This window comes from Microtus pennsylvanicus, chromosome 13 (assembly GCF_037038515.1).
Source record: "Microtus pennsylvanicus isolate mMicPen1 chromosome 13, mMicPen1.hap1, whole genome shotgun sequence".
NCBI classification, from domain to species: Eukaryota; Metazoa; Chordata; class Mammalia; order Rodentia; family Cricetidae; genus Microtus; species Microtus pennsylvanicus.
Genome location: NC_134591.1, coordinates 14,019,157 through 14,036,246, shown reverse-complemented (window position 1 = coordinate 14,036,246; position 17,090 = coordinate 14,019,157). Strand labels below are relative to the sequence as shown.

Sequence of the window (17,090 nt, the reverse complement as noted above, 5' to 3'; positions counted from 1 at the left end):
TAGAAATTCAATGACAGCAGAGAGTTTAGAATATGACATATTCAGAGTCTAATTAAAATTTATCTTGGGCTAAGATTAGTCTCCTAAATGACAATTCCTAGACCATCTCTGAGTCTAACCAAATATCCTGTGATTGTCAGCAATAAATAAATAAATAAGCCTATTGGAATGTACTAATTAAAAAAAATCCTACTTTCTACAAAACAAAATGCTAAGGATAACATCAGGTAGATCTCAACCCAATAGCAGTGATTTCCTGTTTTCTTCAAGTCTGTTTACTAATGTTCCACCAATGCATTTAAAAAGTGTTTCAATTTATTATTTTTTTATTCTGCTCCTATAAATACATCACAAACCTGTCATTATTGGAATGTTGACTTGGGGAGTAAAATAGACCAAGGCCACTTATACTGGTCTCAGAGTGTATTCTTTCTTATCGCCTTTGAGGTGAAAGGTGTAGTTTTGGTTAACACAATTCTCCTAAAGACTGTAAGCACTGCTCTTGGGTCCCTTTCTTTCATTGCTAAACCTCGGACTTTATTGGAGTTTCTGGTTCTATCATCCATGGTTAGAAGGGAGGAAAATATTAGCAACACAAATCTTATTTACCCATAAAAACAATCATTTTTGTTTCCAGTCTAAATGTGATTTCTCTATTTAATCTCTCCTATTATTTGATTATACAGAGAATTAAAAGTTGTATTATTTTTTTCTGTGTTACAGAGTGCAGAGTGGGGAGTCTGTATCTGGCTCCCAATTGCAATTGCAGTACATTGAGCTCCATAGAGACAGTCCTGGGGCAAGCAAGAGCCAGACAGGCAGTATGAGACTCTGTGCCTCATGGAAGAAATCAACTAAACATGGGCAAAGGAGATCCTAAAATGCCAAGAGGTTATGTGTCTTCATTTGCCATCCTTGTGTAAACTTGCTGGGAGTAGCACAAGAAAAAGCATCAGAATGGTTCTGGGAACTTTACAAAGTTTTCAACATGCTCAGAAAAAAATGGAAGACATGTGTGCCAAGGAAAGGGGCAGATGGATCTCTGTGAGTTCAAGGCCAGCCTGATCTACAGAGCTAGTTACAGGACAACAAAAGCCAGACAAAGAAACCCTATCTCAAAAAACAAAATGTGAGATATTTGAAGACCTGTCAAAGGTTGACAAGGTGTGTTTTGAAAGAAAAATGAAAACATACATCTTCTGCAAAGGGGAGAGCAAAAAGAAGTTCACCAATGCACCAAATAGGCTTCCTTTGGCCTGCTTGTTCGGTTCTGAATATCACCCCAAATCAAAGGAGAATGTCCTGGCTTTTCCATTGGTGATGCCGCAAAGAAAATGGGAGCAGTGTGGAACAGTAGGCAGCAGACAGTAGGCAGTAGCCTTACCAAAAGAAGGCTGCCAATATAATGGAAAAATATGAAAAAGATATTATTGCCTACAGAACTAAAGGACAACCAAATGCAGCAAAATAGGAATTGGTCAAGGCTGAAATGAGCAAGAAGAAGAAGAAGGAGAAGGAGAAGGAGAAGGGAAGGAGAGGGAGAGGGAGAGGCAGAGGGAGAGGGAGAGCGAGAGGGAGAGGAAGGAGAGGGGGAGGGGGAGGGAGAGGGAGAGGGAGGAGGAGGAGGAGGAGGAGGAGGAGGAGGAGGAGGAGGAGGAGGAGGAGGAGGAGGAGGAGGAGGAGGAGAAGGAGAAGGAGAAGGAGAAGGAGAAGAAGAAGAAGAAGAAGAAGAAGAAGAAGAAGAAGAAGAAGAAGAAGAAGAAGAAGAAGAAGAAGAAAGTAGAAAGTGTTGGCAGAGGCTGCTTGTTCATTTCCCTGATGCCCAAACCCAAGTAATAACACAGAAACTGTATTAATTAGAACACTGCTTGGCCAATCACTTTAGCATATTGCTAGCTAGCTCTTATATCTTAAATTAACCCATTTCCATTATTTTATATTTTTACTATGAGGCTTGTGGTTTACTGGTACTGGTGAGTGGGCATCTTCCTCTTCTGATGACTACATGGTGTCTCTCTGACTCTGCCTTGTTTCCTCCTTTATCAGCTTGAAATTCCCGCCTTGCTCTACTCTGCTAAGCCACTGGCCAAAGCAGCTTTATTCATTAACCAATAAGAGTAACACATTAACAGAAAGACTTCCCACACCAGAAGAGGAAGATGATAAAGAGGATGAAGAGGATAAAAAAGATGAAGATGATGATGAATAAGTTGGTTCTAGTGCAATTTTTCTTGTCTATAAAGCATTTAACCTCCATTTTTAAGAAAAAAAATTGAAATGTACGACTGTGTAAGATTTATATCTTGAAATTGTATGGTATCTTTTTTTTGTGCAGTTAACATGTTAGAGAATGTGCCTTTAGATAGCCCTGTCCTTGTAGTATTCTCAATAGCCACTAACTTAACTGATAAGAGTCTGGGGGCTGTAAGAAGGCATGGAAATTCCAATCAGGTCCTTGTCAGTGCAAAAGCACAAATTAGTTATATATCGGGATGGTAGTTTTCTGTTGCTATTTTAGTTTTGCTTTAGATTTGGTCTTCATATTTAGTTGTCTCTGATGAAGCTTATAAGAAAATAATTTTTCTGTTAACTGAATGCCACTCTGTAATTGCAAAAATTGCAACTGTTTTGTTGACATTTTGAGTGCTTCCAAGTAAACACATTTTTAAGAAATAATTTTTAAACAAGTATGGATTTTATACAAAGACATTAATATAAACATATTTCAAAATATTTTAAATATGACATTCTTAAATATCCACATTATGTAAAGGACAGTCATTTCTCTTAAGTTCTTGGGTTCTGAAAAGTTCCATCTTAATAGAACCTCCTATAGTTAAGAATGATGTTTATATATTAAAGCATTTATACAAGATTTCTCAAGACTCTCCATCCCCTTCCCCTGAAGCTTCAATATGCCAATGTTCTATTCCAGAGTTCCCAAACTGGTACATAGCACAAATCACAAGTGCTGCACATATATGAATTTAAATTTACTCATTTTCATAGTACAAAACATTTTTAAAAACCCACTCTATCGCATCTAATATAGCTGAAATGTATCATTTGTTATGTTACTAATGATAAAACACTATTATTGGGCTCGTTCCTTAATCATAAGAAAGTTTTGAAATCATTTCACCTGGGACACCTGTATACCACTTAGCTGCATTTCATATAAAGAGAGTGTCATCTGCACTAGGAGGTGCAGCTTTGCTTTATTGACATAACAGTCTTTCTCTCTGTAGACTGGGGTGTAAACTGAGAGACAGACAGTAAGTTTACATGTGAGAGAAGTCCTGACCCCCAGGCTTCTCCTGCAATAGCTGCAGAATATACAGGTTTTCCTGTAGCTGCCAATTTTTAGATTTCTCGCTCTCATGTCTTTCTGTAGCACGTAGAGACTAAACAGAGTCAAGAATGTTACCCAGATAATCATATGAGCTGTCTTGATTCCACTTAGCTGCTTCCAGCTTCCCATGCCAATAACCTACAGAAAGTCCAGCTAGAGCTTCCCACATTTCTGATTGCAGGTCAGTCTTTTACCACATACAACTGGTCACCCCTGACCACCTTAGGTAAATGAACAGCTCTGGTTATAGTCAGTTAGTAGTCTGGGCTTATCATCTCAGTACATAAGATTCACTTTCAGTGATAAAAACTCACGGGCCTGTGCTCTGTGTGGACGATACAAAGAGGGTAGCAAGGGTTTGGTCATCTCTGTTTACTAGAAGCAATCCTGGAGCTCTTCTGCCCTTCATCTGGACTGCAACGACAGGCACATCTACCAGGCAGGGGAAAGAAACAGGACTCAGTATTCCCAGGTTTTCACAATCCTTTTCTCACTCTGTTGCACATGCCTGGAGAGAAGTTTCTAAATTCTGATAAACCTAGCTGGCAGGTAATGGTTTTAGGAACAGGCAAGATGTATGCTCAAAATGAGGATTAGTACTTTTGTTTTGGCCACAACTAAAATAGAAAGAAAGCTCCAAGGAACAGACACTTCTGTGACTGTGAAAACTGCACAGCAGTGTGTCCAAAATGATACCAAGAAAATGTAGTTTTGTAAGCACAGCAGTGCAAATGTTGTTTTTAAAACTTTAATTAAAGGAATATTTAATTATGGCAAATAGGGGAGTGCTTTTTTTCTAAGTCCATTTCTTGATAAAGAAAATTAAGAAAAATTTTTCTAAGTAGTGGTTCTTTGTTTAGACGTCTGACCTTTTAAAATGACAGTGACGTGACCTAAATGAAAACTTCAGTTTTTTAAATTGCCATTGAATGAAAAGTCTTTATTTTTGGAGAAAAGGAAGAAATCCATTTTTAAAGCTAGGCTAAGGAAATCACACCTCATTGTTTTTAAGGCATTTATAGTCCGAGGGTCTCTAATATCCTATTATTATGTTTATTACATTTTAGCCCCTTCTAGAAGTAAGAAAATTCAGGAGTTTGGACAAAAAAAAAAAAAAAAAAAACCTATGTCCTTTCCCACAGTTTATCAGTTCTTGTCTGGTAGGCTACCAGACAATCGGCTTCAAACTTATATGAACTACAGTGTTTTCACGCTACTAAAAATCTTCTCCTTTTCATAGAATCTCTTTGAGATATTACATAGTAAGAATGTGTCATTTCTGCCCTCTAAAAGATTTGCAATGCAAATATCATGCCAAGAGGGAAATCATATCACTGCACTGTGATGATGAGCTCTAGTTCATCATCGGCTAATTGAGAAACTTCACAAAATATTAATATAAATGTCATATCTCCATTGGACAGGACACAGAGTAGTGATTTCGATTTGGTTATAACTTACATCATCAGTGAGCCTTGAAGTCTGCTATCTTACTCTTGCAGCTCTGGTCTTATCTAGGATGTGAATTTCATTGGGAAGCTGGCTGTCTTGAAAAGGAGGGAGAGGATGAGAAGAAAAATGAGGCTGGGAGGCTTAACAACATTTTCACTACTCATCAACAACATGGACATTTCCATGATCAGGGGATGGCATTGCCTTCTGTCAGTAATTCTCATCCTTTGTTGTAGCCTGCCCATCCAGGGTCACCTCCTGCCACAGCAGTTTGCATACCCATGCTGGCTCTGAGGTCTGATTGAAGAACAAGGAGAATCATGAGGACCTGGGTGATGAAAGAATTTTCCCTGGCTTGAGGCTCTCACTTTGGTTAAAGCCTCTTACCATCAGAGCATCACGAATTCCAGCATAATTAATAACTTCTCCTATGGAAGTTGCTGACAGGTGTAGAGTTAATATTTCTCTCTTATTTGTGTATTACATGTTAATGTAGCAATTAATCAGGCATGAAGCCTGAATGATAGAATTTTTCTCTTCTCAGGCATTCTCTGGGAATCCCAAATAAGATTACCAATGTTGTTGACTGTGAACAACAAAAACGCCCCGTCTTCATTTATCCCTGAGATCTACAGCTTTAATCTTACTTGGCATCCTCGAGGAGCTGCCTGATTATCTCATTTATGTTCTTTAGCATCACCCCCCTCAAATCCGACATATGGCTTTTGTAAAAACAGCAGAGTGGCACTCACTCCTATGGAAGTCCACACCTGTGCTTCCTGGCTGCCTTTTTTCCTCTGTTAACCCTCATGTTTAAGCCTACTCTAAAGCATCTTTATTAAACACAACAGTGCTTCATATTGACCAGTTCTGAAATTCTTTTTTTTTATTTGTTGAAAAAAAAAATCCGCCTCCTCCGCGTTTCCCATTTCCCTCCCCTTCCTCCCACAATCGCCCTCTCCCCCCCCCATTCCTTTCCCCCTCCCTCAAGAGACTGAAGAGCAGTCCAGATTCCCTCCCACTTCTATCCAGGTCCAGGAAGGCGAGCATCCAAACAGGTTAGGCTCCCACAAAGCCAGTTCATGCATTAGGATCAAAACCTAGTGCCATTGTTCTTGGCTTCTCATCAGCCTTCATTGTCCGCCATGTCCAGAGAGTTCGGTCTCATCCCATGCTTATTCAGTCCCAGTCCAGCTGGGCTTAGTGAGCTCCCAATATATCAGTTCCACTGTCACAGTGGGTGGGTGCACCCCTCTTGGTCCTGACTTCCTTTCTGAGTTGCAGTCACCCGCCCCAGCTTGACTGAGTCAAGATCCCTAAAAGATGAAAGGAATTCATCAATTACAGGTGACAGATTGGAACTGAGCATCTTGTGTCCCTTCCTTGGCAGATTTGCAGCGTAGTCCTTGTCCCAGCACAGCTGTGTGTGTTTTATCTATTAGTGAACCACCAAAAAATTATTAAGGATATTTTTTTTCTTTTCTGTTTTAAACTTTTAACATCACTTGATAATAATAAATACTTATCCTGTCAGGGAGTTACCTTGATCAAGAGAGGATAGTATAACACTGTGCTCTTGGATGGGGGCATTCCCAGGGTGAGGTTTATCTATTACATTTTGGTTATGATGACCCTGAGATTTCCACAAATGTGGGAAACCTTTGTGCATATTGTGGCAATAGAGAAACTACATGTATGCTTTCTAGTAGAAAGTAGGAAAGAAAAGAAAGACAGAAAATAGAGAGAGGGGGAAAAAGAAAAGAAGAGGGAAAGAGAGGGAGGGAAGGAGGGAGGAGGAAGGAAGGAAGAGAGAGAGAGAGAGAGAGAAGAAAAGCATGAAAAGTTTCTGCCCACTTCCCATTAGACTTACATGAAAGAGAAACTAGCCATGCTCTGTACTTTATAGATGTGGATAATTTCATGAGGATCTTATTAGAAGTTTATGGAAATTAAGTCCGAAGACAGAGCTACCTGGTCATATTTTCATGTGAGCTACACCAATTTCTGTCAACCTTAGCTTGATATTCCATTGTAATAAATATCTCTAGACTTTAGAGATCTGATTATATGCCATCACATGGAAGTATATTATTATCTATTCCATCATCCCTAGTGGGTTATATGTAGCTGAAAGATTTTAAAGTCATTGATATATTAAGTTATATTATGTATAAAATCAAGTTAATCTTCATAAAGTAATGTTTAATTGTAATAACTATATTAATCATAAAGAAAGAGGGTGTGTTAGCTTTATAGTCAAGACAAACACAATAGAGAAACAATATTAAAGGGGGAAATTTGTTCAAAGGTTTCTATCCAAGACTGACTGGAACCAGTATTTCAGAGCCATGGCAGAACATCATGAATTCCAGCATTTATTTAAGAGGCTCTGCTTTTTATGGCAACCAGAGTGGGGGAAGAGGTATTTTTAAGACAAGATACAGTGCTTGAAGACAGATTCCCAGTTATGTACTTCCTTGGTGTGTCCTACCACTTAAGGTTCTTAAGACTTCCAGAAACAAACTATCAACTATCAACTAAGGGCTAAATCTTCAATATATGAGCCTCTGAGGAACATTTCATAATCAAACTATAACAGGTAGACTGAGGCATAGAGTAGCTAAATAATTTACCAATAAATTTTCAGTCAGTAAGTGGATGAACCAAATTCAGTAGTCTACTAGCTTTAAAACAAAGGAAAGGGGTCTTTGCATGACGCAAAGACATTAATCTTGCTTAGTTCAGAGAGTTAAGGTGACAGACAAAATTAATGACCATGAGAACTATCACAAACCAGTGGATTCATGGCCTGTTGTCTTATAAACTCAAAGAATGATATTGATAAAGGCCATGATCTAAAGCTACATGGAAGCAAAAGACATCATTTTAAATTACAGTTTCTAGTTCATCATGAATGGATATCAAGGCTGGTATCCAAGCAGAAACCTATGACCAGGAGCTGAAGCAGAGTACATGAAGGAACTTTGTTTACTCACTTGCTGTCAATGGCATTTTCAGCATGCCAGGACTACCTTTTTGGGTGTTGTCATCAACCAGAATTGCCTGGTCACTCTCATATAAATCATTAATAAAAAAAAATGCACCACAGAGTTGTCACCAACCAATCTAATGGATGATGGAGGAAGGTCATTGGTTAATTATAATAAAGAAACGGCTTGGCCCTCATAGGTTAAAACATAGGTGGGAGAAGTAAACAGAACAAAATGCTGGGAGGAAGAGGAAGTGAGCTCAGATGCTATGCTTCCCCTCTCTGGGCCAGACACGATGAAGCAAGCCACCAGGTCAGACATGCTGAATCTTTCCAGGTAAGCACACCTAGTTGTGCTACACAGAATATTAGAAATGGGTTAGATCAATATGTAAGAGCTAGCCAATAAGAGGCTGAAACTAATGGGCCAAGCAGCGTTTAAAAGAATACAGTTTGTGTGTTGTTATTTCGGGTAAAGCTTGCCGGTGGCGGGAGCTGGGTGGCGGAATGCAACCCGCAGCTCCTTACTACAGATGGAGACATGTTCTCAATTTAGATTCCCTCTTCCTAGATGACTTGTGTCACATTCACAACAATCCAAACCTCAAACTATCATCATGAACAAAAGATAAACAAAGATTATAGCTAGAATACTGAAGGAAGAAGTAATTATAGTGTTGGAGAGACTGCTTAGAAGTTAAGAGCACTAGATTCTCTTCCAGAGGACCTGGATATGTTTCCTAGCACACACATGGAGATTTAAAACATTCTGTAAATCTAGTTCAAGGAATCCAACATCTTCTTCTTGCTTAGGTGGATACAGGCACATATAATAGTACACAGACATCCATGAAGGCAAAATACATATACACATAAAATAAAGTTTGAAAAATTAAAAAAATGGAGTTACTGTGATGGCAGTGTGAACCCAGAGAATCCTCATCAGCATGAAACCTGGTTTTCTTGCCTCCTTTCTCAAGTCATCCAAGCGACTAAGCTGTTTTCTATTTTTTTTTTAAGTGGGCTCATTTTGGAAGCTAATCAAAGGCTTTTTTTCTTCATGGGAAGAGATGAGTCTTACTACTTACCCATGCTGGTGTTTATGCAAAAATATCCTCACTTCAAAGGGAATAAGAAATATTTTGTTTTGAGTTGAATATGAGTGAACCTGGCATGGGAACAGAGAGTCAGATTGCCCCAAATAATATGTTCCAAAAAGGGAGTGGTTACATGAACTTTTATAGTCACAGGACAAAAGAAACTGTAAGTCAAGCCATTTACCAATTATGTTGACGAGAACACCAGAAAGTTGGGTTATAGCAAAATGGAGAGAAAATTCAGATATTATCAGATGACAGTCTTAGTTTTAGGGCTGGTGGAAGCTAGTGTTCTGTTAATATATTTTAATGCTCTTACCTGATTGGTGGCAGGTCAGACACAGAAGGGATCTAAAATAGCTGCTAAGAAACTTAAGATATCTTACCTTAGTTGTGAGTCTATAATACATTAGTACTCACAATCACCAAGTTCTAATTATTCAATCTGAATTATATAATCTTTCAGTAATGGCTTTGTGGGGAACTTTATAGATCCTCTTGGACAAACATCATAGAGAACAGATGAAGGTGAGGCTGAGTAGACCGGAAATCATTCTTCAAGTGATATCAGTCGCCAACAATCTGGGTGTGGTAGATTTTCTCCTCTGCATATGACATACCATTTGCATAGGTATATCAGCACAAATAAAGGTCATTCAATCAAGAATTGCCCTCTGTGTTTATCATTATACACTTTAAGTAGGTTGATGTAGTAGATTCCTTTCTTAATGTACACAATTATTTGTATTTTATGAAATAATTTATTTGATTCTTGAGTATTTTAAGTAGTTTATTACTTAAAATAAGTCAAGTTACCTTTAAAAATTTTTTAAGTTGGTTTGTTTTTTGTAGTAATATTGTTAAGTAGAGTTGATAGCACTAATTTTAAGAAATATTAGTCCTCAATATTCAAATGATTCTAACTACCACTTGTAATTAATAATTTATTTTGGTATTGCATCACATATATGTTTGGAGAAGTAAATATATACTTATATTTCAGAAAAGTTCAATAATAATACAGTAGTACTTTAAGTTTTTTCTGAAAAAATGCTCCATTTTCCCTGAGCCAAATATTTTTTGTAATAGAGATATATTCAAAGAGAGTACCTACTAAATATTTAAAATACACTTTTGTTAATTAAAATCTTAATTTTAAAAATCCAAATTATATTGAATAGTGAAATAACTATTTTATGAAAGCAATAAAAAGAATTTTTAACATGAAGACTTGATTTAAGTAAGCTGGAGGTTATTACAAATGTGCAATTAACACAAGAATATATTATTATCCCCACTTAATGTCATTAAAACTAAGATAAGAATTATGTTATTGCTTACTCAGACATTGTTTAGAAATCTGTGTTGTTGAAACTTCATGGATATAGCTTCACTAACTTTTCTAGGAGAGAAAATATTACAGCAGACTTCCTGACTTTCTAGCTCTTACAATCTTTCTATCCCTTCTTCTTCTTCCGCATTTCCCAAGTCTTAGGTGCAAAAGTTTTATTCTTACTGCAGTAGTTAAGATACTAAAGAGGAAGGTGTAAATTTCCTGGGCCCCAATCCCAAACAATAAATTTAAGGCAACTAAGGAATACTGACAGTAGGATAAATCATTTTCCCCAAGGAAGAGCAAAGCAATTACTTATCCAACACCAAGTGGTCAGTTCTGAAATTATAAACAGCCAGGAAGATCGTAAAGACTGAGAAGGTTGTATTTATTTATTTGAGGAAGAGCAATGAGAGGTACATGGAAGATGCTGGAAGGAAGAAGGGAGAAGAAAATGAAATGCAAATGTATTTTAATTTCAAAAATATATTTAAAGAGAATTATGTTAACCATTTAGGAATATTTAAGCAGACAGATTTCAAAATGTTTTTGATAAATTTTTAAATGTCTAAGTATAAAATGATTTTAAGATTCATGCTAGAAAAGAATGAGATCTAGTAGCAACATTTTCAGAGGAATTTTGAATTCAATTACTTGGTATACTCAGTTTTTGTTGCATTCTGCTTTGTGCCATTCAATTTTTTAAATTTAATTACTTTTTAAACTTCATACATGGACACTGCATCTTCATCATTTCCACTCCTCACTCCCCAGATCTAACAACTTCAGTATCCTACCAAACTCATGATTGTTACACATACACACACACACACACACACACACACACACACACACACACACACACACACACATATATACTGTTAAATGTGTTAAATGTCCTTAGCATTCCTCACATGTACATGTGACCAAGACTGAATAATTAAGCCTGAACAACCTGTTGTGGGACTCCCTAGGAGGTACTGATTGTCTCTTTCATCAGTTGCTGTCCACATATAGTTCCTCATAGAGTGGTAAGAATATACAGCATTTCTTATGTCCACATTGGCTTATTAACTAAAGTTGTCATTAAGCTAGTCTTGTTCAGGCAAATGTATTGTAGAGAGTTAGTGGATGCATTTTCCCTGTCTCGTCTAGGATACACCATCTAGCAACATGCATAATGGACCAATGGGTCTGACAGTCTTTCTCCTCTTCCATCACTTCTTCCTTATCCTAAAATACAGGGGTGGTGATGTAGATGTGTCAGTAGGAACTGGGAATTCTGCATGCTCTTATTCCTCATATATTTTTATCGAGTGTGTATTTTTGTATTGCTGTCTATTTGATAACAAAGAAGCTTCTTCAACTAAGGGTGAGAGTTATAGTTTTATTAGGGTTAGAAATTATTATGATTCAGGAAAACATTAGAACAAAGTTTCCTTTCCAGGTTTATGACCTCCCTAGACATGGGTAATAGTCTCAGTTTGTAGTTCAGAAAGGAATTACATTCTATTCAGTGGGTGTTACATAGTTATCCAATTGTATAACTATATAATCAGTTACCCCAGATAAAATTGACCCTATTTTACCCCTGAGACTATTTTGTCCATCCAGTCATTTTTTGAGTTTGTAGGACATTTAGCTAGGGAATTCCAACCACTGCTTCTTTCCCTTGGAAGCATATTTAACAGCCTCTGACAAAATGAGAGCCAGACCCCAGGGAGAAGGCTTGCAGCTCAGCTCCAGCTTGATTACTCTAAGTTCTATGTCCAAAGCATGCGGTTTATCGAGCAATAGGGTCTAACCTTCAAGTTCTGAAAGGCAATGACAATAGTGCATATCACTTTGGTTGTCTCTTGTATTCTTTTAACCAACTAATTAACTAAAACAGGAAGCGGTGTGGAAATGTTACACAAGTGAAAAAAACATACTACTGGTTACATATTCTTAAGAGCCCAGTGCAAGATGTGGAACCTCTTGCTCATAAATAATTTTATATTTCAAAATAGTCTAAACCAAGCTGTGCTCTGTTGGCTACTTGTCATGTATCCAGGTCTCTACATGGTAGAAAGTGTGGGATTGAAGTATGGAACACTGAGAACCTTCAACGGGAAGTGGAATTATTGTGGCTCTTGTAAGATGACTGAAACTTTTGATATGCATGGTCAGGCTCTGGGCCAAGTGTCTCCAGGTTCTTAGCCTCTCATACAAGGAATTGAGTATAAGATCCACATTGATTGTAATGTGCCAAGTAAAGTTTATTCAAAATCAAAGTTATAGATAAATTAAAAAAGAAAGATGATCTTAAGAATGGCAATAATCACAATACCATAAGAACAACAGTGCACAGGTTTCTGATATTGCTTGGAGAATCTTTCTCTGCTGTTCAAGAGAAGGAGTTTGTTTATTAATTTGGATGGTTTTCTATTCTGTTTGACAGTTTTAAAACTGTATAACCTGTTTCTTTTTTATATAAATTATTTTATTTCCTTTTTTATTTATTTTTATATTATTTAATTAAAAATTTCCACCTCCTCCCCTCCTCCCATATCCCTCCGGCTCCCCCCATGCCTCTTCCCCTCCCTCTCCAGTCCAAAGAGCAGTCAAGGTTTCCTGCCTTGTGGGAAGTCCAAGGTCCTTCCCCACTCCATCCAGTACTAGGAAGGTGAGCATCCAAACAGAGTAGGCTCCCACAAAGTCAGTACATGCAGTAGGATCAAAATCCAGTGCCATTGTCCTTGGCTTCTCAGTCAGCCCTCTTTGTCAGCCATGTTCAGGGAGTCTGGTTTTGCTGTCCTAACTTCCTTGCTCATGTTCTCCCTCCTTCTGCTCCTCATTTGGACCTTAGGAGCTCAGTCCAGTGTTCCAGTGTGGGTCTCTGTCTCTAGCTTCATCCATCACCAGATGGAGTTTCTATGGTGATATGCAAGATATTCATCATTATGGCTATATGATAGGGCCATTTCAGGCTCTGTCTCCTCAGCTGCCCAAGGATCTAGGTGGGGACATTTCCATGGACACCTGGGAACACCTCTAAAGTCAAGTCTCTCACCAACCCTAAAGTGGCTCCCTTAATTAAGATATATACTTCCCTACTTCCATATCCACTCTGCCTCCATCCCAACCATCCCATTCCCACAAGCTCTCCCCATCCTCTCCTTCTTACGTTTTTCTCCCCATTTCCCCTTACCCCCATCCCATGCCCACCCCCAAGTTTCCAATTTTTGCCTGGCAATCTTGTCTCCTTCCAATATCAGGAGGAAAACTTTATGTTTTTCTTTGGGTTCACCTTCTTATTTAGCTTCTCTAGGATCTCATATTATAGGCTCAATGTCTTTTATTTATGGCTAGAATCCACTTATGAGTGAGTACATTCCATATTCTTCTTTTTGGGTCTGGGTTACCTCACTCAGAATAGTGTTTCCTATTTCCATCCATTTGCATGCAAAATTCAAGAAGTCATTGTTTTTTACCGCTGAGTAGTATTCTAATGAATACGTATTCCATACTTTCTTTATCCATTCTTCTGTTGAGGGGCATCTAGGTTGTTTCCAGGTTCTGGCTATTACAAATAATGCTGCTATGAACATAGTTGAACAAATTCTTTTGTCATATGATAGAGCATCTCTTTTTACTTATTTATTTATTTTTTGATAGAGCATCTCTTGGGTATATTCCCCAGAATGGTATTGCTGGATCCTAGGGTAGGTTGATCCCGAATTTCCTGAGAAACTGCCACACTGATTTGTTTCTTTTTCTTCCTTTCTTCTTTCCTTCCTACCTTTCTTCCTCCCTCCCTTCCTTCCTTCCTTCATTCCTTCCTTCCTTTCTTCCTTCCATTTCCTTTCTTTCTTTCCTTCTTTCTGCAGATCACTTTCTTTAACACATCTGATTTTAATAATATAAATTCTGTAATGGTTTGAATGAGATATCACCAATATTCTTAGGCATTTTAATACTTGGTCTCCAGTTGGTAGTGCTATTTGAGTAGGTTTTGGAAGTGTGTCCTTGCTTGAGTTAAGTATGTCTCTATAGATGGGTTTTGAAATTTTAAAAACCTTGCTCCCTTCCAAGTTTGCTCTCTCTTCTTCCTTGTTGTGGTTGAAGATGTGAGCCCACAAGTCCGAGTTACCACCTGCCAGTTCCAGCCACAATACTTACTGCTTCTGCTCACATTTCCTTGATGTGATGGTGATGAACTCTTATTGTTTTGAAGCCACATGCCCCAAATAAAACCTTAATTTACAAGTTGCCTTGGTCATGGTGGAGAAAAAGCAACTAAGAGAAAAGTCTGATTATATACACACATAAGATTGTAAATTGGTGATTATCTCTAAAGTTTTATTTAGAGGACATTTTGTCTTAATTTTCATGAACCCAAACTAGTTCAGGATGGTATATAGTACCCTGATATATTGGAAATAGGATTAAATAGATTCTGTCTGTGTCTGTCAGTCAGTAAGAGAAGGGTACATTTATTCAATTGTTTAGAGCAGGTGTTGGGATAGTTAGATGTGGATAGAAGTTTGAGACTGCTAAGAGTTTGCTGGATGCAGGGTGTATGTGTGCATAATATGTGCAAGTAACAGTCTTGGGCTGCTGTGTGCATCGCTAGAATAGACGTGTGTGCATCGTATAAACCAAGTGGAATCCCAGGTTATTAACATCTTCCTGTGCTTTCCTGCTTCAGTTCGGCAAGGAGGAAAAAACATACTAAGCTAGGAAAAGGTCTTAAGAAAATAAGATAAGAGCTTTATGAAAACATACTTTCAGTCTGTTTGCAGAATGACAACTTTGTGGCTATGGAAGAGATATGAGAGCAGGGATGTTGAGGCTGTAGGGATCAGGGAATTATTGAAAGGAAACAATGAAAGAAAAAAGTGAATGATCATTTAAAGTTAATCTACTGCCTGAGATTTTGAGTATTTAATGTCTCTTATCTTCACTAATTTTCATCTGAAAATTAGGATGCTCTACTTTGGTCTCCACTACCCATTATCTATGAGACCTTAAATAAATCACTTTCTCTCTCTGACCTTGGTAATCTAATATATAAACAAAAGATTAGGATGTTCCTTGTATGCCCGAGGATAGCAATATGCCCAGGACACACCTAAACCCCAGCACTTAGTTTTCATTGCTGTCATGAATGGTGCAAGTGTTTGTTCACATGCATGAACAAAAGTGGTAAGAATATTGTGTATGCTGTAGTGTGTGTTCATATGTTTACAATGTTGTCTAACCAATTTGTTACAACTTGAAGTGTCTAGTAAAGTACCTCCATCTTCAGGGCTGTAAAATGAAGGTACTAATAATTTTTGACTTGCAGGTTTTGACACACAAACAGTCTTACTTAAAAAAAAAAACAAAAAAGCTCATTTTTCTGGAGCCCGATAAGTGACCATAGCCTGGGACGTAGAGTTAGACTATCCTAAATTCCATGTTTCAAATGTGGAAGCAGTGTGTGGCAATTTTTATTGTAACAGAACAAAGAAAATCATAAATTGAGACTTCTTTCAAATGCACTGAGGGAAATATCAGGTGGGGGATTGAGGCAAAGTGGTAAATCACTGCTACAGGCCTCAGATGTTATCTGATGACTCAGATTTTGATTCGAGAAAACAAGGGTTTTGTTAAGTTAATAGATTTCAAAAGGTTTTCTCTGTCCATCACAGTGTCACAGGCCTGGGATGGTACACATGGCACAGACGTTCTCAGGGGTGAAAGGGAGTCCAAGGCAAATTACAGTTAGGCTCTGAACCTATATAACATCCATCTTTCCCACCGCCACTGAAGCTCTAACCACAGGATTCAGCCTTGAGGAAACTTCAGTGGAGGCTTTGGTTCTTCCTGGGACCTTTTGTTAACAGTTACCAGTATGAAGACTAATGTTTAAGATATATGTAAAATCCTTCACAAATGTCAGGCACAGGAATTACTTTCTTTGTTCTTACTTACACAAATCATAAACTAAGCCCAAGAAGGTAGGTGTTTGTGTGGTTTTTTTCTTCACTCTCATCTTTCCAGACCCTCAACTCAGTTGTCTAAGTAGAGGCTCAATGTACTTGCTGAATTTGTTAATGGGCCACTGTGCAGTATTTTATAGACTAGACTTGGAATAAAAAAATAAACAATAAAAAGCTAGATCTGATGCTTATGGGGGTTGGCCATTTAAATACACTAGTAAAGGTCAGTTGGAATTACTAGCAATTATATTTTCCTTTCCTCTTTCAACCTTTTTCATCTTTCTCCATTTTTTTTCTTTTGGTTACAGATTAATATTAAATTTGAAGAAATAATATCTTCTTTTCTCATTATTAAAGTTTTTCAGAAATGATTAGTCATACACATCTGTAGTAGTTTGAATGTAATTAACCATGATTTTCTCATAGGGAGTGACACTATAGAGGTGTGGTCTTGTTGAAGTAGGTGTGGTCATGTTGGAGGAAGTGTGTCACTATGGCAGTGGGTTTTGAGGTCTCTTTTGTTCCAGCTTTGCTGAGTGTGACAGACAGGCGACTTCCTGCTACCTGCAAGATGTAGGACTCTCAGCTATTGCTCCAGCACCATGTCTGCCTCCATGCCGCCATGCTCCCTGTGATGATGATAATGACTGCACCTCTGAAAATGTAAGCAAGCCACCCCAATTAAATGTTTTACTTTATAAGTGTTGCTGTAGTCATGGTGTCTCTTCACTTCAGCAGAAACCCTAAGTAAGGAAATATCTTTCAAATTGAAAATTACATGAAAAGCAGGCAGAGAGCTCTGAACTGAAAGGGGTCTCACCAGGTAATGGGAACCAACTTGGTTAATTTTGTTGGTAACTGGCAGTAGAAAATGTGATTCGGACTTATGGAAAAAGCTTTC

The 17,090-nt window shown here is 37.8% G+C and overlaps 1 pseudogene; it reads left to right on the top strand.

Annotated features, from left to right (window-relative positions):
- The first annotated feature begins 860 nt into the window (after positions 1 to 860).
- Positions 861 to 17,090, top strand: part of LOC142834266 (uncharacterized) — a 34,416-nt pseudogene continuing 18,186 nt past the window's right edge.